Source organism: Engystomops pustulosus, chromosome 3 (assembly GCF_040894005.1).
Source record: "Engystomops pustulosus chromosome 3, aEngPut4.maternal, whole genome shotgun sequence".
Lineage (NCBI taxonomy): Eukaryota > Metazoa > Chordata > Amphibia > Anura > Leptodactylidae > Engystomops > Engystomops pustulosus.
The window spans coordinates 218,873,478-218,899,930 of NC_092413.1; the positions used below are offsets into that span (position 1 = coordinate 218,873,478).

The window sequence follows — 26,453 nt, forward strand, 5'->3', positions numbered from 1 at the left end:
GAGCCATTACTACAGGTAATGAGAGGAGGACACAGGAGCCATTACTACAGGTAATGAGAGGAGGACACAGGAGCCATTACTACAGGTAATGAGAGGAGGACACAGGAGCCATTACTACAGGTAATGAGAGGAGGACACAGGAGCCATTACTACAGGTAATGAGAGGAGGACACAGGAGCCATTACTACAGGTAATGAGAGGAGGACACAGGAGCCATTACTACAGGTAATGAGGGGAGGACACAGGAGCCATTACTACAGGTAATGAGGGGAGGACAGAGGAGCCATTACTACAGGTAATGAGAGGAGGACACAGGAGCCATTACTACAGGTAATGAGAGGAGGACACAGGAGCCATTACTACAGGTAATGAGAGGAGGACAGAGGAGCCATTACTACAGGTAATGAGGGGAGGACAGAGGAGCCATTACTACAGGTAATGAGGGGAGGACACAGGAGCCATTACTACAGGTAATGAGAGGAGGACACAGGAGCCATTACTACAGGTAATGAGGGGAGGACACAGGAGCCATTACTACAGGTAATGAGAGGAGGACAGAGGAGCCATTACTACAGGTAATGAGAGGAGGACAGAGGAGCCATTACTACAGGTAATGAGGGGAGGACACAGGAGCCATTACTACAGGTAATGAGAGGAGGACAGAGGAGCCATTACTACAGGTAATGAGAGGAGGACAGAGGAGCCATTACTACAGGTAATGAGAGGAGGACACAGGAGCCATTACTGCAGGTAGTGAGAGGAGGACAGAGGAGCCATTACTACAGGTAATGAGAGGAGGACACAGGAGCCATTACTACAGGTAATGAGAGGAGGACAGAGGAGCCATTACTACAGGTAATGAGAGGAGGACAGAGGAGCCATTACTACAGGTAATGAGGGGAGGACACAGGAGCCATTACTACAGGTAATGAGAGGAGGACAGAGGAGCCATTACTACAGGTAATGAGAGGAGGACAGAGGAGCCATTACTACAGGTAATGAGAGGAGGACAGAGGAGCCATTACTACAGGTAATGAGAGGAGGACAGAGGAGCCATTACTACAGGTAATGAGAGGAGGACACAGGAGCCATTACTACAGGTAATGAGAGGAGGACACAGGAGCCATTACTACAGGTAATGAGAGGAGGACACAGGAGCCATTACTACAGGTAATGAGAGGAGGACACAGGAGCCATTACTACAGGTAATGAGGGGAGGACAGAGGAGCCATTACTACAGGTAATGAGAGGAGGACACAGGAGCCATTACTACAGGTAATGAGAGGAGGACAGAGGAGCCATTACTACAGGTAATGAGAGGAGGACAGAGGAGCCATTACTACAGGTAATGAGAGGAGGACAGATGAGCCATTACTACAGGTAATGAGAGGAGGACACAGGAGCCATTACTACAGGTAATGAGAGGAGGACACAGGAGCCATTACTACAGGTAATGGGAGGAGGACAGAGGAGCCATTACTACAGGTAATGAGGGGAGGACACAGGAGCCATTACTACAGGTAATGGGAGGAGGACACAGGAGCCATTACTACAGGTAATGAGGGGAGGACACAGGAGCCATTACTACAGGTAATGGGAGGAGGACAGAGGAGCCATTACTACAGGTAATGAGGGGAGGACACAGGAGCCATTACTACAGGTAATGGGAGGAGGACACAGGAGCCATTACTACAGGTAATGAGAGGACAGAGGAGCCATTACTACAGGTAATGAGAGGAGGACACAGGAGCCATTACTACAGGTAATGAGAGGAGGACACAGGAGCCATTACTACAGGTAATGAGAGGAGGACACAGGAGCCATTACTACAGGTAATGAGAGGAGGACAGAGGAGCCATTACTACAGGTAATGAGAGGAGGACAGAGGAGCCATTACTACAGGTAATGAGAGGAGGACACAGGAGCCATTACTACAGGTAACGAGAGGAGGACAGAGGAGCCATTACTACAGGTAATGAGGGGAGGACACAGGAGCCATTACTACAGGTAATGAGAGGAGGACAGAGGAGCCATTACTACAGGTAATGAGAGGAGGACAGAGGAGCCATTACTACAGGTAATGAGAGGAGGACACAGGAGCCATTACTACAGGTAATGAGAGGAGGACAGAGGAGCCATTACTACAGGTAATGAGAGGAGGACACAGGAGCCATTACTACAGGTAATGAGGGGAGGACACAGGAGCCATTACTACAGGTAGTGAGAGGAGGACACAGGAGCCATTACTACAGGTAATGAGAGGAGGACACAGGAGCCATTACTACAGGTAATGACAGGAGGACACAGGAGCCATTACTACAGGTAATGAGAGGAGGACACAGGAGCCATTACTACAGGTAATGAGAGGAGGACACAGGAGCCATTATTACAGGTAATGAGGGGAGGACACAGGAGCCATTACTACAGGTAATGAGAGGAGGACAGAGGAGCCATTACTACAGGTAATGAGAGGAGGACAGAGGAGCCATTACTACAGGTAATGAGAGGAGGACAGAGGAGCCATTACTACAGGTAATGAGGGGAGGACACAGGAGCCATTACTACAGGTAATGAGAGGAGGACAGAGGAGCCATTACTACAGGTAATGAGAGGAGGACACAGGAGCCATTACTACAGGTAATGAGGGGAGGACAGAGGAGCCATTACTACAGGTAATGAGAGGAGGACACAGGAGCCATTACTACAGGTAATGAGAGGAGGACACAGGAGCCATTACTACAGGTAATGAGAGGAGGACACAGGAGCCATTACTACAGGTAATGAGAGGAGGACAGAGGAGCCATTACTACAGGTAATGAGGGGAGGACACAGGAGCCATTACTACAGGTAATGAGAGGAGGACAGAGGAGCCATTACTACAGGTAATGAGAGGAGGACAGAGGAGCCATTACTACAGGTAATGAGAGGAGGACAGAGGAGCCATTACTACAGGTAATGAGAGGAGGACAGAGGAGCCATTACTACAGGTAATGAGAGGAGGACACAGGAGCCATTACTACAGGTAATGAGAGGAGGACACAGGAGCCATTACTACAGGTAATGAGAGGAGGACACAGGAGCCATTACTACAGGTAATGAGAGGAGGACACAGGAGCCATTACTACAGGTAATGAGGGGAGGACAGAGGAGCCATTACTACAGGTAATGAGAGGAGGACACAGGAGCCATTACTACAGGTAATGAGAGGAGGACACAGGAGCCATTACTACAGGTAATGAGAGGAGGACAGAGGAGCCATTACTACAGGTAATGAGAGGAGGACAGATGAGCCATTACTACAGGTAATGAGGGGAGGACACAGGAGCCATTACTACAGGTAATGGGAGGAGGACACAGGAGCCATTACTACAGGTAATGAGAGGACAGAGGAGCCATTACTACAGGTAATGAGAGGAGGACACAGGAGCCATTACTACAGGTAATGAGAGGAGGACACAGGAGCCATTACTACAGGTAATGAGAGGAGGACACAGGAGCCATTACTACAGGTAATGAGAGGAGGACAGAGGAGCCATTACTACAGGTAATGAGAGGAGGACAGAGGAGCCATTACTACAGGTAATGAGAGGAGGACACAGGAGCCATTACTACAGGTAACGAGAGGAGGACAGAGGAGCCATTACTACAGGTAATGAGGGGAGGACACAGGAGCCATTACTACAGGTAATGAGAGGAGGACACAGGAGCCATTACTACAGGTAATGAGAGGAGGACACAGGAGCCATTACTACAGGTAATGAGAGGAGGACAGAGGAGCCATTACTACAGGTAATGAGAGGAGGACAGAGGAGCCATTACTACAGGTAATGAGAGGAGGACACAGGAGCCATTACTACAGGTAATGAGAGGAGGACACAGGAGCCATTACTACAGGTAATGAGGGGAGGACACAGGAGCCATTACTACAGGTAATGAGAGGAGGACACAGGAGCCATTACTACAGGTAATGAGAGGAGGACAGAGGAGCCATTACTACAGGTAATGAGAGGAGGACACAGGAGCCATTACTACAGGTAATGAGAGGAGGACACAGGAGCCATTACTACAGGTAATGAGAGGAGGACACAGGAGCCATTACTACAGGTAATGAGGGGAGGACACAGGAGCCATTACTACAGGTAATGAGAGGAGGACACAGGAGCCATTACTACAGGTAATGAGAGGAGGACAGAGGAGCCATTACTACAGGTAATGAGAGGAGGACACAGGAGCCATTACTACAGGTAATGAGAGGAGGACACAGGAGCCATTACTACAGGTAACGAGAGGAGGACACAGGAGCCATTACTACAGGTAACGAGAGGAGGACAGAGGAGCCATTACTACAGGTAATGAGGGGAGGACACAGGAGCCATTACTACAGGTAATGAGAGGAGGACACAGGAGCCATTACTACAGGTAATGAGGGGAGGACACAGGAGCCATTACTACAGGTAATGAGGGGAGGACAGAGGAGCCATTACTACAGGTAATGAGAGGAGGACAGAGGAGCCATTACTACAGGTAATGAGAGGAGGACAGAGGAGCCATTACTACAGGTAATGAGAGGAGGACAGAGGAGCCATTACTACAGGTAATGAGAGGAGGACAGAGGAGCCATTACTACAGGTAATGAGAGGAGGACAGAGGAGCCATTACTACAGGTAATGAGGGGAGGACAGAGGAGCCATTACTACAGGTAATGAGAGGAGGACAGAGGAGCCATTACTACAGGTAATGAGAGGAGGACACAGGAGCCATTACTACAGGTAATGAGAGGAGGACACAGGAGCCATTACTACAGGTAATGAGAGGAGGACACAGGAGCCATTACTACAGGTAATGAGAGGAGGACACAGGAGCCATTACTACAGGTAATGAGAGGAGGACACAGGAGCCATTACTACAGGTAATGAGAGGAGGACACAGGAGCCATTACTACAGGTAATGAGAGGAGGACACAGGAGCCATTACTACAGGTAATGAGAGGAGGACACAGGAGCCATTACTACAGGTAATGAGGGGAGGACAGAGGAGCCATTACTACAGGTAATGAGAGGAGGACACAGGAGCCATTACTACAGGTAATGAGAGGAGGACAGAGGAGCCATTACTACAGGTAATGAGAGGAGGACAGAGGAGCCATTACTACAGGTAATGAGAGGAGGACACAGGAGCCATTACTACAGGTAATGAGAGGAGGACACAGGAGCCATTACTACAGGTAATGAGAGGAGGACACAGGAGCCATTACTACAGGTAATGAGAGGAGGACAGAGGAGCCATTACTACAGGTACTGAGAGGAGGACAGAGGAGCCATTACTACAGGTAATGAGAGGAGGCCAGAGGAGCCATTACTACAGGTAATGAGAGGAGGACACAGGAGCCATTACTACAGGTAATGAGAGGAGGACACAGGAGCCATTACTACAGGTAATGAGGGGAGGACAGAGGAGCCATTACTACAGGTAATGAGAGGAGGACACAGGAGCCATTACTACAGGTAATGAGAGGAGGACACAGGAGCCATTACTACAGGTAATGAGGGGAGGACACAGGAGCCATTACTACAGGTAACGAGAGGAGGACAGAGGAGCCATTACTACAGGTAATGAGAGGAGGACAGAGGAGCCATTACTACAGGTAATGAGGGGAGGACACAGGAGCCATTACTACAGGTAACGAGAGGAGGACACAGGAGCCATTACTACAGGTAACGAGAGGAGGACACAGGAGCCATTACTACAGGTAATGAGAGGAGGACAGAGGAGCCATTACTACAGGTAATGAGGGGAGGACAGAGGAGCCATTACTACAGGTAATGGGTGAAGGACAGAGGAGCCATTACTACAGGTAATGAGAGGAGGACACAGGAGCCATTACTACAGGTAATGAGAGGAGGACAGAGGAGCCATTACTACAGGTAATGAGAGGAGGACAGAGGAGCCATTACTACAGGTAATGAGAGGAGGACAGAGGAGCCATTACTACAGGTAATGAGAGGAGGACAGAGGAGCCATTACTACAGGTACTGAGAGGAGGACAGAGGAGCCATTACTACAGGTAATGAGAGGAGGACACAGGAGCCATTACTATAGGTAATGAGAGGAGGACACAGGAGCCATTACTACAGGTAATGAGGGGAGGACAGAGGAGCCATTACTACAGGTAATGAGAGGAGGACAGAGGAGCCATTACTACAGGTAATGAGAGGAGGACAGAGGAGCCATTACTACAGGTAATGAGGGGAGGACAGAGGAGCCATTACTACAGGTAATGAGTGGAGGACAGAGGAGCCATTACTACAGGTAATGAGAGGAGGACACAGGAGCCATTACTACAGGTAATGAGGGGAGGACACAGGAGCCATTACTACAGGTAATGAGAGGAGGACACAGGAGCCATTACTACAGGTAATGAGAGGAGGACAGAGGAGCCATTACTACAGGTACTGAGAGGAGGACAGAGGAGCCATTACTACAGGTAATGAGAGGAGGACACAGGAGCCATTACTATAGGTAATGAGAGGAGGACACAGGAGCCATTACTACAGGTAATGAGGGGAGGACAGAGGAGCCATTACTACAGGTAATGAGAGGAGGACAGAGGAGCCATTACTACAGGTAATGAGAGGAGGACACAGGAGCCATTACTACAGGTAATGAGAGGAGGACACAGGAGCCATTACTACAGGTAATGAGAGGAGGACAGAGGAGCCTTTTTAAAGAGAAGTTACAGGTCTGTGAGAGCCTGAAATTTTGTTTCTTTTGTAGTTGACAAAAAACTTATTTTTCCACCTTAATTTGCAAATAAATTTTTAAAAAATGCTATTTTTTTTTTCACATTTCGTCTCTCATAGTGACAAAGTTTGGGAGAACTTTCACAATTGGTGGATGACAAAATCCTTTTTTCTCCACTGTATATATTGCTTTCCATGTGACATTGGTCCCCTACTATACCTTATACTATGGCGGCGTTTATATCTATATTGTAGGGGTTCACTCAAATGGTAGCCTTTAGAGAAGCGCCAGGCAGCAGTCTTTCAGGTGAACAGAAGAAGTGTCTTTATTTAGACATAAAAATAACAGGGAAAAGGGCTTGCTCCAGCCGGCAAAACAAAATGCATAGTCCATATGATAAATCTCAGTCCATGTTATCAAGCACAGTTCACATTCACAGACACAGTACCGTACTTCACCCTCCTGGGTTAGGAGCACCTTTCCAGTCCTCAGACTTCCCCACACAGCAAGGCTCAGCTCTGGCTCTGCTATTCCCTGTGTTCCACTCAGCTACACACAGGTAGGTACCACCCCCCCTTCTCCTGACACAGGTGGCTATACATAGGGCTGCAAGCCGTGGCCTGGAACATGGGAGCAGCCATCCCACCCAGCACTGTGACTGCTCCAGAAAAAACCCGTCCCGGATCAGCTGCATTGCAGCTATGCTAAAATAACAAAAGTGTCAGTGGCCGAACGCCCCCGACACCAGCAATACTGGATTTTACTTCACCGAGGCCAGGCACCACGGTGACACGTATCTACCATCCACCACAACTCCTTGTGCCTTTCTACAATATATACAGTGCATTCTGATAGTATTCTGCCCCCTTGCACTTTTCTACCTTTTCGGTTTATTATTTTTTACAAAAGGTCAAAATTTACAATAACTTTCCTTCCACTTGTTGTTGATTCTTCTCCAAAAAATTACAATTTTATATCTTTATGTTTGAAGCCTGAAATGTGACAAAATCATGTTTCCCTTTGACTACGGCTTAGGAATGGTGGCACAGGTAAGACGGGGTTAGGGTTAGGAAGTGATAGGTACATGCAGCTTCTGTGGTGGAATATCCTGGAAGTGCTGAGGGTGTCCTGGAAAGTCCTCACAATGTCTCTGCTTCCAGACAGTTGACTTGCACAGTCCTGTAGACATAGGACAGGATGGAGAACTTCTATGCACCGCATGACTATGAGACCTGACATGTAAGGGGACTGATCTGAGGCAGGGGCACGTCACACGGCAGAGCCTCCGCTTCTCCTAAGAACTTCTTTCCAGAGTCTCCCAGGCTTAGTTTTCCATCTGGCTCTCATCAGCAGATCACATGCTCAAAGCAGAATTTTCTCTGCATTGACCTGGACTTATACAATATCCACGTGCGTCTCAAAGTACAGATGGGCTGTTATATAGAGAAGGAGTAATCCGCAGCTACTTACCAGATGGGTGGGAGGTTCTGAAGCCGACACTTGGGGGACAGGACAGGGACACACTGACACTTATGGTAAGGGACAATGACAAATATTGGGGTTGAAAGACACTTGGGGAGTAGACTATATTTCAGCTGTATAGACTCCACATTGTAGCGGCGCCATGTTTACGATGTTGGCCGTCTCAATGATTGAGTTAAACATGAGCGACTCTTAGCGGCGAATCACTCGGCTTGTGTGTTGGTGAAGAACGTAGATGGTTAGGAGAATAAATGTTCTGCCGTCTGGTCTGAGGGCATCATTATCACAATGGTTCATCTCCCAGTGCCATCTAAGACATATGTGCAACACAAGTTTTGGAATTCAAACCAAGTGGAATTACCTGAGGCATTGTAGTTTATAGGGAAAAAACCTTTAAATTTCCTCCACCTTGGGGCATCAAACACAAGGTTAGAAGGTCCCAACTTTCCCCTTCCATTATATTGGGTACCTAAAAATCAGATACTCACTGTACCCTCATCTGTGTAGTCTGAAGAGAGGAGGAATCGATAGATCTTTTCCATGCTTTGTTTTCCAAAAAATGACTACGACCTCGCTCAGTGATAGTTAATCTACCAACTACCCGCGGTATAATTAGCTTCTGGGAAGTAATCAATCGGCTCCTCAGTGTATTCACTTTGCATGTCTTCAGAGCATGAACAACCACAGTCCTCTTGATGGCATCACAATTAGTCTGATAACAAAGGAAACAATGACAAACTCCTGGAGAGGATACACAACCATTGCTGGTGTCCAGAAGAGGTTCAAACCACTTACAGACCCTTCATCTCCTCCATGGTGTGCTCACAAAGGCCTTCAAGCTTATGCTGATGTTTCTTGACTGTTTCCTAAGGGTTTAGAAGAGTATGAAAACTTCATTGCAGCTACAATATATGAGATTGTTCCAAAACCAATGGGTATATGCAGAGTTCTAATGAGTTTTGCTCTCCAGGCATATTTAGCCTTCAGACTGGCAGGTCGTTCACTCTTCAGGAGACACATCCCCACTGCCCCAAATTCCAGTCTTTCCACCTCTCCAGCAGCCTCCTGGTATTGAGCGTGATGATCTTGGGATACCCAGTTTGTGAAGCTTTTGATATTACTATTACCACTTCATATCCAAGATGTAACTTCTACATAATTCACTATAACACCCATTGACTGGGGCAGATCAGAAGTTTCTGGTGGCCGTCAATGAAGTTTGTTGGTGCGAACCATACTACAGATGTCCAACAATGGAGATTACTGGGCTGTGTGAGATATATAATACACCTGAGCGAAGTGAGTATGGTAGTAATTACGAGGGTCAATCTATGTTTGACCCAGTATAATATTGTCCTTGGCTGGGGTGTAACTCAAGAGGGTGCGGTCGCTATCGGGACCAAGAGGCTTAGGGGGCCAATAAGGTGTCACTTCTCCATATGAGAAGACTAGTTCTATAAACCATCGTTGGGGGCCTGGGAGAGACTTTGCTCTGGGGCCCATCAGCTTACAGTTACACCACTGATAGGGGTAAGTCTTTAACCGTTTGGTGTATACAGCTCTGATGCGGACAGGTTCTACAGATCCCACAGTAGAATGTAGGGAACAGAGAAGTAATTTTATGTAACTGCAAGATCAGATGACACTGGGTTTGTTCTGGGGTTGTATCTGTTATAGGTTTGTATAGGTGCTGCATACGTCAAAAAGGTAGACTATTGAAAATGTCTACATCCCCTTTAAAAGTCGTAGTAACTCCAGGTACTAGACTGAAGGAGGGAGGTTTCTCCGTGTTGACACGTTGCTAGGCCCTGAAACGTACGATTGACCCAAATTGTCTTCATTACTGCGGCTGATAAACCCGTCGGCCAGGCGCTGATGGGCGGAATGACTCCTAATGGGTTTTTAAACCCTCCGCTCAGATCGTTTGGAGTGTGACAACAGTCGCGTCCTTAATGGGAAAGTATTCTCCGATTTCTGTCTCCCTCTTTTTTTCCCTGCTACTTGAATGACTTGAAACGTGTGAATCCGGCGCTGAGATGGGAGCATTAAAAAGCACTTTAGTATCTGCGGTGTTCTGCTATATGTATAGTATGCGGCTATGGAGGCGCTCATTACCCGCTGTCACGTGCGGGCCAGGCCTATTTACCGGCTGTCTGCACCGCCTCATCCTCCTCTACATGGGGGATTTCTCTGGGGATTTGGTTTGAAAGAGAATTATTCATGGATAATGAATTAAAAACAAACTGCGCGGTGCTGGCGTCGGAGCTACTTAACGGCAGGCAGTCGGAGTTCGGAGCACGTCCCCTTCTCTACGAGGCTGGTGGACGTCTTCATCAGGACAATGACATCACTGAGAACATGAGACGGATCCTGAAGCTCTTTGTACCCCATGTAAAGTCTGTAATGGGGCTAAGGCTACCACCGTTACCTCTCCAAAATCAGAGTTAGGACTAATGCATACTATAGGGAACTCAAAAATAGGGGGGGGGGGGAACACAAATATTTCGTCCACAGTACGGGGCGTGACTCCAAAGTAACGGAAATAGAAAGGGGTGGAATTCAATATTGGCTTCTATGAAGGTGAGGGGCTCAAAAGCCTTGGCTGTAATAATCAAAAATACTTGCTATAATACCTGACAGGGGTCATATATACCAGCTACAATGCGGAGGAGGGCTCAAAAGTAATGGCAAAGAGTAGAAGGTGGGATTCAAAAATACTGGCTGCAATTAGAGGGAGGGGCTCAGAAGTAACGGCTACAGAAGGGGAGGGATTTATAAATACTCCAGGACGAGGAGGGGCTCAAAAGTGTTGGTTACAGAAGAAGGCGGGGTTTAAAATTACTGGCCACAATGGGGGAGTGGACTTAAATGTACTGTCTACAGTTAAAGGTGGGAGGGGTTATGGGCTTTAAAATATTGGCAACAGTAGAAGGTTGGAACTCAAAAATACTGGCCACAATAAGAGTAGTTGGGAATTCAAAAGTATTTGGTATAGTAGAAGGAGGGATTCAAAAATACTGGGCCAATGGAGGCGTTTAAAAATATTGTCTACAGTAGAAGGCGGGACTCGAGTACTTGAGGGCAAGGAGGCTCAAAAATATTAGCCACAGCAGGAGGGAGGGGAGGGCGGTCAGAAATAATGGCTAGCGTAAAGGTGGGATTTAAAATGGGGTTTGAGGTAAAATGTACTGTCTACAGTCGAAGGTAGGACTAAGGGGGGGGGGGGATTGGTCTTAAAATTATTGGCTACAGTAGAAGGTTGGAAATCAAAAACACTGGCCACAATGAGAGGGGCTCAAAATATTGTCTACAATAGGGGTTGAGACTCAAAAATACTGGTCACAATAAGATTGGTGGGGGGCTGAAAAGTACAGTAAAGGGAGGGGTTAAAAATACTGTCCATAGTTGATGGGGGTCTAAAAAACACTGGCTACCAAAAGGGGCATGGTTTAAAAATTTTGGCCACCATGGGGGAGGAGTTCAGAAATATTGGCTACTCAAAAATAAAGGCCATAATAGGGAAGAGGGTTTTACATTAAAGGGGATTTAAAAATAACGGACAGGACTAAAAAAAAATACCGACATCGGTAGGAGGCAGGACTCAAAGATGCCAGTCGCGATGGGGAGCAAGACTTATTTATAGGGGGTAGCTTTAGGACCACTTAATTTGGTAGGTGAGAACACATAAGACTGCTGACTTTTAATGGGACCTGTAAAAAAAAAAAATATGGGCCTAGCTGTAAAAATACTGGCCAGTCCGGTAGACCATCTGCCAACCGGGCAGTCACCACCAGGCTCTTGATATTACTAGAATTATCCATAGATCTAGAATTATCCATAGATCTAGAATGATCTTTATGTCTTCAATTACCTGTTTATCTAGATTTATTCCTATATCTGGCATTATCCATGGATCTAGAATGATCTCTATGCCTTGACTTATTTGTATATCTAGAATTATCCTTGCTCGGCAATCCCCAGCACTTATAAAGCCATTACGCCCTGAGCATTGGATGCCAGAGCACTTGTCTTTGCTGTGTCAACATGGAATATGTACTCATGTAATATATCTGAGCACAGGTTGGCAGCCGCCCCGCGCGGTGACTACTCGGTGAGTAAATACGGTTTACACAGGATTACATTTCACTTCAGGAACATTTATACAAGCGAATTGTTCCAAATACTAATAGATTATGTTAGAGCCTGGCACAGAAGGGATGTGACTGGCTCTTCTTCTGCTCCCATCAGGCGATACAGCCTACGAGAGCACTCGAAAAGACCACGTCCATGTCCATGAGAAGACCACCCTAGACCTTTCATCATAATCAATTGGCCTAACGGCTTTGGAGCTTTATTGTTGATTCGGTTGGTTTTTAAGTCACCCCAAAAATTGTGGGTAGAACTATCAGAGAACCTAGCGGAGGGTTCCCAGTAAGCCATCTACCTCCTCTAGGGCAATCAGTGATTTATTTGCCCCAAGTGGTTAGAAGCCCTTTAGGAATTCTGAAGACATCATCTATAGAAGTCACTGAATCCCCAAAGCAATGCTTGCCCTTGGGTAGGAACAAATACAACTCCCACCCCAAGACCATTGAACGCTACAGTGTTTTTGAGGGGTCAAATGGTGGGAAAAGTTCCTGAAAATAGCCCATGGCCAAGAAATAAATAGGATTTGTTGTAGGAAGTGATTCATCTCAACCCATATATGATGGTGTTCATTTTCTCATAGAACGTGTCCACTTTGGAAAATCCCTACTTATTGGGTGGGTCCTTTGATAAGAAGTTGATCAGTGTCCTGCTGGGATCTCCTGTGATCAGCTATGATCTGAGAAGAAACATGGACCTGTATAGTGTTCCTACTATGCCACCGCATGGAGTATCAGAGGGGTGGAGTACCACAGTATTTAAATCAATGGACTGGTCAGGTCCCCCCAGAGAGTCCACCCTAGAATCCACCAAGGATCTAAAATCTAGATTGGTCGTTCTAGAAGTGGGAACCAAGAGTTTCAAAGGAACCTTATGGTCAACATGCCCAATACCTCCCGTTGGGACATCCTATAAGCCACTGCATTGAAAATGAACACACAGTTCCACCTTCTCAAGAACTTCTTGGGTTCAAACCAGAGGTTCATAATTGCCTACAACTAGCTGATGGTCACTGTGCTTACACCCAGAAGCCTCCATATCCAATGGATCCACATGTATGAATGATGTTGGACCTTAGGAAAAAAGTCAGACAAGCCTCCTGGCCTGAGAGAAGGACTTACCATGGGTCAGTATCTTCATATGGTATACATATGATACGATGAGGTGTGGACCTAGATGGCTCCTCCTTCTCTTGTTTATCCCACAGGATTCTTATTCTACACAATATCTTAAGGGGGCGAACAAGCCCCAAGCCCACCTTATGCTCATGTTCCAGGGATGGAACTATGACGTTGATATTCACAGCTTGTGACGTACTTGTGGCCGTCTTTGGACATCTTAGCTTAATGTGTAATATTTGAAGACCCTTATAACCACGTGAGATATCTGATGTGGACGCAGAGGGGAAGGAAAGGTTATTATTGGGGTGAAAGCTCTGAAGAACGTGAGGGTTTTGCAAGGAATCACAAATTTCTTTCCGTACATAATCATTTTTCCTGAGGCTTCAGGGTTGTCTAGGGCCCAGCAATAATAGGCCCCTCATAAAATGTGACCTCTGTGTGGTACATCTGCCTCTCGGGCCTGCGCTGTGGACTCTGCCTCGTATCCAAACATATAATGCGAAAACCAAAAAGGCCATAATGAGGTCTTGTGTTCCGGACAAACACCCACATAAAGAGACAGCGCTCCAGTATGGAATCACACTACAGAGAGGAGATCATCTTATTCAATCCTACAGGGCAGGGAAATATCTATGGATTGTGTAGCAATTATGAGTCAATTACACATAAGATCGATGCCTGCCAATTATCTCACATAGTCAACTGAATCTCTATCATATCTATCTATCTATCTATCTCCTATCTATCTATCTATCTATCTATCTCATATCTATCTGTTATCTATCTCCTATCTATCTATCTATCTATCTATCTATCTATCTCATATCTATCTGTTATCTATCTCCTATTTATCTATCTATCTATCTATCTATCTATCTATCTATCTGTCTATCTCATATCTATCTATCTATCTATCTATCTATCTCCTATCTATCTCATATCTATCTATCTGTCTATCTCATATCTATCTATCTATCTATCTATCTATCTATCTATCTATCTATCTATCTATCTATCTCCTATCTATCTATCTATCTCATATCTATCTCCTATCTATCTCATATCTATCTCCTATCTATCTATCTATCTCATATCTATCTATCTATCTATCTATCTATCTATCTATCTATCTATCTATCTGTCTATCTCATATCTATCTATCTATCTATCTATCTATCTATCTATCTCATATCTATCTATCTGTCTATCTCATATCTATCTATCTATCTCCTATCTATCTATCTATCTATCTATCTATCTATCTATCTATCTATCTATCTATCTATCTATCTGTCTATCTCATATCTCATATCTATCTATCTATCTATCTATCTCCTATCTATCTCCTATCTATCTATCTATCTATCTATCTCATATCTATCTATCTATCTCCTATCTCATATCTATCTATCTATCTATCTATCCCCTATCTATCTATCCCCTATCTATCTATCCCCTATCTATCTATCTATCTATCTATCTATCTATCTATCTATCTATCTATCTATCTATCCCCTATCTATCTATCTATCTATCTATCCCCTATCTATCTATCTATCCCCTATCTATCTATCTATCTATCTATCTATCTATCTATCTATCCCCTATCTATCTGTTATCTATCGATGTATCTAGAGCACAGACACCCCCACCCCAATCACCCCCCCTCACCATACATTACATTACATTCTGTGAATATATGTCAATATTTTTACCCAGTTACGGCCAAAGTAAAGGTTTCTATAAGCCAATGTATACAATAAGCAGTGACATATACAGTGCACTATAAGGCGGGGCAATGATGAGAAGTATGTACAGGGCTGAATACAGGGCAGGCTCACTAGTAATAGTTACCCAAAACCAAACCCTAAACTCACTAAATCATATACTAAACTACATAAAATAAACTCTAAACTCTGTAAATTACTTCAAACCTCAAAATCCTTGACCCCCCTACAATCTGGTTTTCAGACCATGAAGTCCACTGAAACGGCTCTAAAGTCTCCAGTGATCTCCTCACTGCTAAATCCATAGGTGACTCTTCTCTCCTCATTCTCCTGGATCTATCGGCAGCGCTCGATACTGTGGACCACCAGCTCCTCCTCAGGGGCTTCGCTCCATTGGCCTGAAGGACCCTGCAGTCTCCTGGTTTTCTTCCTCTCTCTCCGACCAGAGTCTCCTTCTCTGGATCTTTCTCTTCTCATCTTCCTCTCAGTGTCGGGGTCCTCAGGGCTCAGTCCTAGGTCCTCTCCTCTCAGTGTCGGGGGTCCTCAGGGCTCAGTCCTAGGTCCTCTCCTCTCAGTGTCGGGGTTCCTCAGGGCTCAGTCCTAGGCCCTCTCCTCTCAGTGTCGGGTTCCTCAGGGCTCAGTCCTAGGTCCTCTCCTCTCAGTGTCGGGGTTCCTCAGGGCTCAGTCCTAGGTCCTCTCCTCTGTGTCGGGGGTCCTCAGGGCGCAGTCCTAGGTCCTCTACTCTCAGTGTCGGGGTCCTCAGGGCTCAGTCCTAGGTCCTCTCCTCTCAGTGTCGGGGTTCCTCAGGGCTCAGTCCTAGGTCCTCTCCTCTGTGTCGGGGGTCCTCAGGGCGCAGTCCTAGGTCCTCTACTCTCAGTGTCGGGGTCCTCAGGGCTCAGTCCTAGGTCCTCTCCTCTCAGTGTCGGGGTCCTCAGGGCTCAGTCCTAGGTCCTCTCCTCTCAGTGTCGGGGTTCCTCAGGGCTCAGTCCTAGGTCCTCTCCTCTCAGTGTCGGGGTCCTCAGGGCTCAGTCCTAGGTCCTCTCCTCTCAGTGTCGGGGTCCTCAGGGCTCAGTCCTAGGTCCTCTCCTCTCAGTGTCGGGGTCCTCAGGGCTCAGTCCTAGGTCCTCTCCTCTCAGTGTCGGGGTTCCTCAGGGCTCAGTCCTAGGTCCTCTCCTCTCAGTGTCGGGGGTCCTCAGGGCTCGGTCCTAGGTCCTCTCCTCTCAGTGTCGGGGTTCCTCAGGGCTCAGTCCTAGGTCCTCTCCTCTCAGTGTCAGGGGTCCTCAGGGCTCAGTCCTAGGTCCTCTCCTCTCAGTGTCGGGGGTCCTCATGGCTCAGTCCTAGGTCCTCTCCTCTCAGTGTCGGGGTTCCTCAGGGCTCAGTCCTAGGTCCTCTCCTCTGTGTCAGGGGTCCTCAGGGCTCAGTCCTAGGTCCTCTCCTCTCAGTGTCGGGGGTCCTCATGGCTCAGTCCTAGGTCCTCTCCTCTCAGTGTCGGGGTCCTCAGGGCTCAGTCCTAGGTCCTCTCCTCTCAGTGTCAGGGGTCCTCAGGGCTCAGTCCTAGGTCCTCTCCTCTCAGTGTCGGGGTCCTCAGGGCTCAGTCATAGGTCCTCTCCTCTCAGTGTCGGGGTCCTCAGGGCTCAGTCCTAGGTCATCTTCTCTCAGTGTTGGGGTCCTCAGGGCTCAGTCCTAGGTCCTCTCCTCTCGGGGTCCTCAGGGCTCAGTCCTAGGTCCTCTCCTCTCAGTGTCGGGGTCCTCAGGGCTCAGTCCTAGGTCCTCTCCTCTCAGTGTCGGGGTCCTCAGGGCTCAGTCCTAGGTCCTCTCCTCTCAGTGTCGGGGTCCTCAGGGCTCAGTCCTAGGTCCTCTCCTCTCAGTGTCGGGGTCGTCAGGGCTCAGTCCTAGGTCCTCTCCTCTCAGTGTCGGGGTCGTCAGGGCTCAGTCCTAGGTCCTCTCCTCTCAGTGTCGGGGTCGTCAGGGCTCAGTCCTAGGTCCTCTCCTCTCAGTGTCGGGGTCCTCAGGGCTCAGTCCTAGGTCCTCTCCTCTCAGTGTCGGGGTCCTCAGGGCTCAGTCCTAGGTCCTCTCCTCTCAGTGTCGGGGTTCCTCAGGGATCAGTCCTAGGTCCTCTTCTCTTCTCTCTCTATACTGCCCCCATTGGGCAAACCCTCAGCAGATTTGGTTTCCAGTATCATCTTTATGCTGCTGACCCCCAGCTGTATACTTCTGCATGTAACATCACCCCGGCCTTACTCCAGAACACCAGTGACTGTCTCTCTACTGTCTCTACCATCATGTCCTCTCTCTACCTGAAGCTTAGTTTTTCCACCATCTCCTAACCGACCCAACCATGACTTCTCCATTTCTGTCTGTGGAGTCCTCATAACCCCCGAGGCAGCAGGCTGCTGTTGGAGTTGTGCTGGTGTTGTAATGGGGTGTATTATCAAACTTGAGGGTTACCTTTTTCTTAAATTTTTGAGACTTTTCATGGTGCTTGTGTTCATTTGAGATTTTTCTTTGCGCCTAAAACAGCCTCCCTTCAAAGTTCACCATTGTCTTGTTTTCAGCAGCTTCTTAAATCCAGATGTAAAAGCTGCGACTCTTCTAAAAAGGCGCAAATTTTCGCGCCCCTCAGCAGACGTAGAAATTATCTGGGGAACGGTTTGCAACTTTTGGAGACTTTTTGCAACTTTTGTTTTTAAAAGTCGCAAATTCACTACAGATCACATACCACATGTACCAATAAAGAAAAAACTCTAAGATACGTCTGACCAGCAGGAAAGCCAAGAAAAGTCCCAAAAAACAGAAAAAACACTAAGTGTCACTCTGATTCCCTCTCGACTAGACTGCTGTAACTCCTAATCATCTTCCACTCACTAATCTCTCTCCTCTCCAATCTATACATAATGCAACAGCCAGGATTGTCTATCAGACCAAATGCTACACAGACCTATAATACCAGAGACCCCGGAGCAGACCAATAATACCGGAGACCCCGGAGCAGACCAATAATACCGGAGACCCCGGAGCAGACCAATAATGCTGGAGACCCCGGAGCAGACCAATAATACTGGAGACCCCAGAGCAGACCAATAATGCTGGAGACCCCGGAGCAGACCAATAATGCTGGAGACCCCGGAGCAGACCAATAATGCTGGAGACCCCCGAGCAGACCAATAATACTGGACACCCCTGTGTAGACCAATAATACTGGAGACCCCAGAGCAGACCAATAATACTGGAGGCCCCGGAGCAGACCAATAATACTGGAGACCCCGGAGCAGACCAATAATGCTGGAGACCCCGGAGCAGACCAATAATGCTGGAGACCCCGGAGCAGACCAATAATGCTGGAGACCCCGGAGCAGACCAATAATGCTGGAGACCCCGGAGCAGACCAATAATACTGGAGACCCCGGAGCAGACCAATAATACTGGAGACCCCGGAGCAGACCAATAATACTGGAGACCCCGGAGCAGACCAATAATACTGGAGACCCCGGAGCAGACCAATAATACTGGAGACCCCGGAACAGACCAATAATATTGGAGACCCCGGAGCAGACCAATAATCCCGGAGACCCCGGAGCAGACCAATAATCCCGGAGACCCCGGAGCAGACCAATAATCCCGGAGACCCCGGAGCAGACCAATAATCCCGGAGACCCCGGAGCAGACCAATAATCCCGGAGACCCCGGAGCAGACCAATAATCCCGGAGACCCCGGAGCAGACCAATAATCCCGGAGACCCCGGAGCAGACCAATAATCCCGGAGACCCCGGAGCAGACCAATAATCCCGGAGACCCCGGAGCAGACCAATAATCCCGGAGACCCCGGAGCAGACCAATAATCCCGGAGACCCCGGAGCAGACCAATAATCCCGGAGACCCCGGAGCAGACCAATAATCCCGGAGACCCCGGAGCAGACCAATAATCCCGGAGACCCCGGAGCAGACCAATAATCCCGGAGACCCCGGAGCAGACCACACTGCTTAAAAACGGACTGAGAAGGATGATTTGATCTTCAGTGGAGTCCGTAAAATCCTGAAACCCATCTACCATGTCTAAAAATTGTAATTTTTGAGGGATCCCGGGGGCCCCCCGAGCCATTCTATACAATGTATCATTGAAGATTTTCCGGGATTCTTCTGTTTCCTATGATGTTTATTTGAATTCCATTGACTGGATGTGATGATTGTGCAGACGTCGTGTATTGTGCGGCCGCCCGCCTGTCATATACATTCTCTCCCACAGTTATCAAACATTCCAGCACAGCATTCCGGCCGCGCCAAAATCATTCACACAAGCGCCAAAGTATACATCTAGTGATGGGCCCCGCCAGACGCTTTATTTATATACATCCGATCAGATCACTGGAACCACCTATAGAGAACTAATATTATCTGCACTGAGGAAAGACACAAATGTAACAACAAGGAAAAGAGGGACCAGAGACTGGAAAAGCTGCAACTCCTAATATCTGCTATAACATAGGCAGCGAGCTCCAGTATATAATAATATATGTATAGCTGGTATAACCTGGGGATCTCCAGTATATGATAATATATGTATAGCTGGTATAACCTGGGGATCTGCTGTATATAATGATATATGCACAGCTGGTATAACCTGGGGATCTCCTGTATATAATGATATATGTACAGCCGGTATAACCTGGGGATCTCCTGTATATAATGATATATGTACAGCCGGTATAACCTGGGGATCTCCTGTATATAATGATATATGTACAGCTGGTATAACCTGGGGATCTCCTGTATATAATGATATATGTACAGCCGGTATAACCTGGGGATCTCCTGTATATAATGATATATGTACAGCCGGTATAACCTGGGGATCTCCTGTATATAATGATATATGTACAGCTGGTATAACCCGGGGATCTCCTGTATATAATGATATATGTACAGCCGGTATAACCTGGGGATCTCCTGTATATAATGATATATGTACAGCCGGTATAACCTGGGGATCTCCTGTATATAATGATATATGTACAGCTGGTATAACCTGGGGATCTCCTGTATATAATGATATATGTACAGCCGGTATAACCTGGGGATCTCCTGTATATAATGATATATGTACAGCTGGTATAACCTGGGGATCTCCAGTATATGATAATATATGTATAGCTGGTATAACCTGGGGATCTGCTGTATATAATGATATGTGTACAGCTGGTATAACCTGGGGATCTCCTGTATATAATGATATATGTACAGCCGGTATAACCTGGGGATCTCCTGTATATAATGATATATGTACAGGCGGTATAACCTGGGGATCTCCTGTATATAATGATATATGTACAGCCGGTATAACCTGGGGATCTCCTGTATATAATGATATATGTACAGCTGGTATAACCTGGGGATCTCCTGTATATAATGATATATGTACAGCCGGTATAACCTGGGGATCTCCTGTATATAATGATATATGTACAGGCGGTATAACCTGGGGATCTCCTGTATATAATGATATATGTACAGCCGGTATAACCTGGGGATCTCCTGTATATAATGATATATATACAGCTGGTATAACCTGGGGATCTGCTGTATATAATGATATGTGTACAGCTGGTATAACCTGGGGATCTCCTGTATATAATGATATATGTACAGCCGGTATAACCTGGGGATCTCCTGTATATAATGATATATGTACAGCCGGTATAACCTGGGGATCTCCTGTATATAATGATATATGTACAGCTGGTATAACCTGGAGATCTCCTGTATATAATGATATATGTACAGCCGGTATAACCTGGGGATCTCCTGTATATAATGATATATGTACAGCTGGTATAACCTGGAGATCTCCTGTATATAATGATATATGTACAGCCGGTATAACCTGGGGATCTCCTGTATATAATGATATATGTACAGCTGGTATAACCTGGAGATCTCCTGTATATAATGATATATGTACAGCTGGTATAACCTGGAGATCTCCTGTATATAATGATATATGTACAGCCGGTATAACCTGGGGATCTCCTCTATATAATGATATATGTACAGCCGCTATAACCTGGGGATCTCCTGTATATAATGATATATGTCCAGCTGGTATAACCTGGGGATCTGCTGTATATAATGATATATGTACAGCCGGTATAACCTGGAGATCTCCTGTATATAATGATATATGTACAGCTGGTATAACCTGGGGATCTCCTGTATATAATGATATATGTACAGCCGCTATAACCTGGGGATCTCCTGTATATAATGATATATGTACAGCTGGTATAACCTGGGGATCTCCTGTATATAATGATATATGTACAGCCGGTATAACCTGGGGATCTCCTGTATATAATGATATATGTACAGCTGGTATAACCTGGGGATCTCCTGTATATAATGATATATGTACAGCCGGTATAACCTGGGGATCTCCTGTATATAATGATATATGTACAGCCGGTATAACCTGGGGATCTCCTGTATATAATGATATATGTACAGCCGGTATAACCTGGGGATCTCCTGTATATAATGATATATGTACAGCCGGTATAACCTGGGGATCTCCTGTATATAATGATATATGTACAGCTGGTATAACCTGGGGATCTCCTGTATATAATTATATATGTACAGCCGGTATAACCTGGAGATCTCATGTATATAATGATATATGTACAGCTGGTATAACCTGGGGATCTCCTGTATATAATGATATATGTACAGCCGGTATAACCTGGGGATCTCCTGTATATAATGATATATGTACAGCTGGTATAACCTGGGGTATTTTCTGTATATAATGATATATGTACAGCCGGTATAACCTGGGGATCTCCTGTATATAATGATATATGTACAGCTGGTATAACCTGGGGTATTTTCTGTATATAATGATATATGTACAGCCGGTATAACCTGGGGATCTCCTGTATATAATGATATATGTACAGCCGCTATAACCTGGGGATCTCCTGTATATAATGATATATGTACAGCCGCTATAACCTGGGGATTTCCTGTATATAATGATATATGTACAGCCGGTATAACCTGGGGATCTCCTGTATATAATGATATATGTACAGCCGGTATAACCTGGGGATCTCCTGTATATAATGATATATGTACAGCCGGTATAACCTGGGGATCTCCTGTATATAATGATATATGTACAGCCGGTATAACCTGGGGATCTCCTGTATATAATGATATATGTACAGCCGGTATAACCTGGGGATCTCCTGTATATAATGATATATGTACAGCCGCTATAACCTGGGGATCTCCTGTATATAATGATATATGTACAGCCGCTATAACCTGGGGATCTCCTGTATATAATGATATATGTACAGCCGCTATAACCTGGGGATCTCCTGTATATAATGATATATGTACAGCTGGTATAACCTGGGGTATTTTCTGTATATAATGATATATGTACAGCTGGTATAACCTGGGTGTCTCCTGTATATAATGATATATGTACAGCCGGTATAACCTGGGGATCTCCTGTATATAATGATATATGTACAGCTGGTATAACCTGGGGTATTTTCTGTATATAATGATATATGTACAGCTGGTATAACCTGGGGATCTCCTGTATATAATTATATATGTACAGCCGGTATAACCTGGAGATCTCATGTATATAATGATATATGTACAGCTGGTATAACCTGGGGATCTCCTGTATATAATGATATATGTACAGCCGGTATAACCTGGGGATCTCCTGTATATAATGATATATGTACAGCTGGTATAACCTGGGGTATTTTCTGTATATAATGATATATGTACAGCCGGTATAACCTGGGGATCTCCTGTATATAATGATATATGTACAGCTGGTATAACCTGGGGTATTTTCTGTATGTAATGATATATGTACAGCCGGTATAACCTGGGGATCTCCTGTATATAATGATATATGTACCGCTGGTATAACCTGGGGATCTCCTGTATATAATGATATATGTACAGCTGGTATAACCTGGGGATCTCCTGTATATAATGATATATGTACAGCCGGTATAACCTGGGGATCTCCTGTATATAATGATATATGTACAGCCGGTATAACCTGGGGATCTCCTGTATATAATGATATATGTACAGCTGGTATAACCTGGGGATCTCCTGTATATAATGATATATGTACAGCTGGTATAACCTGGGGATCTCCTGTATATAATAATATATGTACAGCTGGTATAACCTGGGGGTCTCCTGTATATAATGATATATGTACAGCCGGTATAACCTGGGGATCTCCTGTATATAATGATATATGTACAGCCGGTATAACCTGGGGGTCTCCTGTATATAATGATATATGTACAGCCGGTATAACCTGGGGATCTCCTGTATATAATGATATATGTACAGCCGGTATAACCTGGGGATCTCCTGTATATAATGATATATGTACAGCCGGTATAACCTGGGGATCTCCTGTATATAATGATATATATGTACAGCTGGTATAACCTGGGGATCTCCTGTATATAATTATATATGTACAGCCGGTATAACCTGGAGATCTCCTGTATATAATGATATATGTACAGCTGGTATAACCTGGGAATCTCCTGTATATAATGATATATGTACAGCCGGTGTAACCTGGGGATCTCCTGTATATAATGATATATGTACAGCTGGTATAACCTGGGGATCTCCTGTATATAATCATATATGTACAGCTGGTATAACCTGGGGTATTTTCTGTATATAATGATATATGTACAGCCGGTATAACCTGGGGATCTCCTGTATATAATGATATATGTACAGCTGGTATAACCTGGGGTATTTTCTGTATATAATGATATATGTAAAGCCGGTATAACCTGGGGATCTCCTGTATATAATGATATATGTACAGCAGCTATAACCTGGGGATCTCCTGTATATAGTGATATATGTACAGCCGCTATAACCTGGGGATCTCCTGTGTATAATGATATATGTACAGCCGGTATAACCTGGGGATCTCCTGTGTATAATGATATATGTACAGCCGGTATAACCTGGGTGTCTCCTGTATATAATGATATATGTACAGCCGGTATAACCTGGGGATCTCCTGTATATAATGATATATGTACAGCCGGTATAACCTGGAGATCTCCTGTATATAATGATATATGTACAGCCGGTATATCCTGGGGATCTCCTGTATATAATGATATATGTACAGCCGGTATAACCTGGGGATCTCCTGTATATAATGATATATGTACAGCCGCTATAACCTGGGGATCTCCTGTATATAATGATATATGTACAGCCGCTATAACCTGGGGATTTCCTGTATATAATGATATATGTACAGCCGGTATAACCTGGGGATCTCCTGTATATAATGATATATGTACAGCCGGTATAACCTGGGGATCTCCTGTATATAATGATATATGTACAGCCGGTATAACCTGGGGATCTCCTGTATATAATGATATATGTACAGCCGGTATAACCTGGGGATCTCCTGTATATAATGATATATGTACAGCCGGTATAACCTGGGGATCTCCTGTATATAATGATATATGTACAGCCGCTATAACCTGGGGATCTCCTGTATATAATGATATATGTACAGCCGCTATAACCTGGGGATCTCCTGTATATAATGATATATGTACAGCCGCTATAACCTGGGGATCTCCTGTATATAATGATATATGTACAGCTGGTATAACCTGGGGTATTTTCTGTATATAATGATATATGTACAGCTGGTATAACCTGGGTGTCTCCTGTATATAATGATATATGTACAGCCGGTATAACCTGGGGATCTCCTGTATATAATGATATATGTACAGCTGGTATAACCTGGGGTATTTTCTGTATATAATGATATATGTACAGCCGGTATAACCTGGGGATCTCCTGTATATAATGATATATGTACAGCTGGTATAACCTGGGGTATTTTCTGTATATAATGATATATGTACAGCCGGTATAACCTGGGGATCTCCTGTATATAATGATATATGTACAGCCGCTATAACCTGGGGATCTCCTGTATATAGTGATATATGTACAGCCGCTATAACCTAGGGATCTCCTGTGTATAATGATATATGTACAGCCGGTATAACCTGGGGATCTCCTGTATATAATGATATATGTACAGCCAGTATAACCTGGTGATCTCCTGTATATAATGATATATGTACAGCTGGTATAACCTGGGGATCTCCTGTATATAATGATATATGTACAGCTGGTATAACCTGGGGATCTCCTGTATATAATTATATATGTACAGCCGGTATAACCTGGAGATCTCATGTATATAATGATATATGTACAGCTGGTATAACCTGGGGATCTCCTGTATATAATGATATATGTACAGCCGGTATAACCTGGGGATCTCCTGTATATAATGATATATGTACAGCTGGTATAACCTGGGGTATTTTCTGTATATAATGATATATGTACAGCCGGTATAACCTGGGGATATCCTGTATATAATGATATATGTACAGCTGGTATAACCTGGGGATCTCCTGTATATAATGATATATGTACAGCCGGTATAACCTGGGGATCTCCTGTATATAATGATATATGTACAGCTGGTATAACCTGGGGTATTTTCTGTATATAATGATATATGTACAGCCGGTATAACCTGGGGATTTCCTGTATATAGTGATATATGTACAGCCGCTATAACCTGGGGATCTCCTGTGTATAATGATATATGTACAGCCGGTATAACCTGGGGATCTCCTGTGTATAATGATATATGTACAGCCGGTATAACCTGGGGATCTCCTGTATATAATGATATATGTACAGCCGGTATAACCTGGAGATCTCCTGTATATAATGCTATATGTACAGCCGGTATAACCTGGGGATCTCCTGTATATAATGATATATGTACAGCCGGTATAACCTGGGGATCTCCTGTATATAATGATATATGTACAGCCGGTATAACCTGGGGATCTCCTGTATATAATGATATATGTACAGCCGCTATAACCTGGGGATCTCCTGTATATAATGATATATGTACAGCCGGTATAACCTGGGGATCTCCTGTATATAATGATATATGTACAGCTGGTATATCCTGGGGATCTCCTGTATATAATGATATATGTATATCCGGTATAACCCGGAGATCTCCTGTATATAATGATATATGTACAGCCGCTATAACCTGGGGATCTCCTGTATATAATGATATATGTA

General features: G+C 45.2%; 1 protein-coding gene across 1 annotated transcript in view; it reads left to right on the top strand.

Annotated features, from left to right (window-relative positions):
• The window catches only part of NCOA1 (nuclear receptor coactivator 1), a 298,539-nt gene that overhangs the window by 9,750 nt on the left and 262,336 nt on the right, over positions 1-26,453 (top strand). The window lies entirely within an intron of this gene.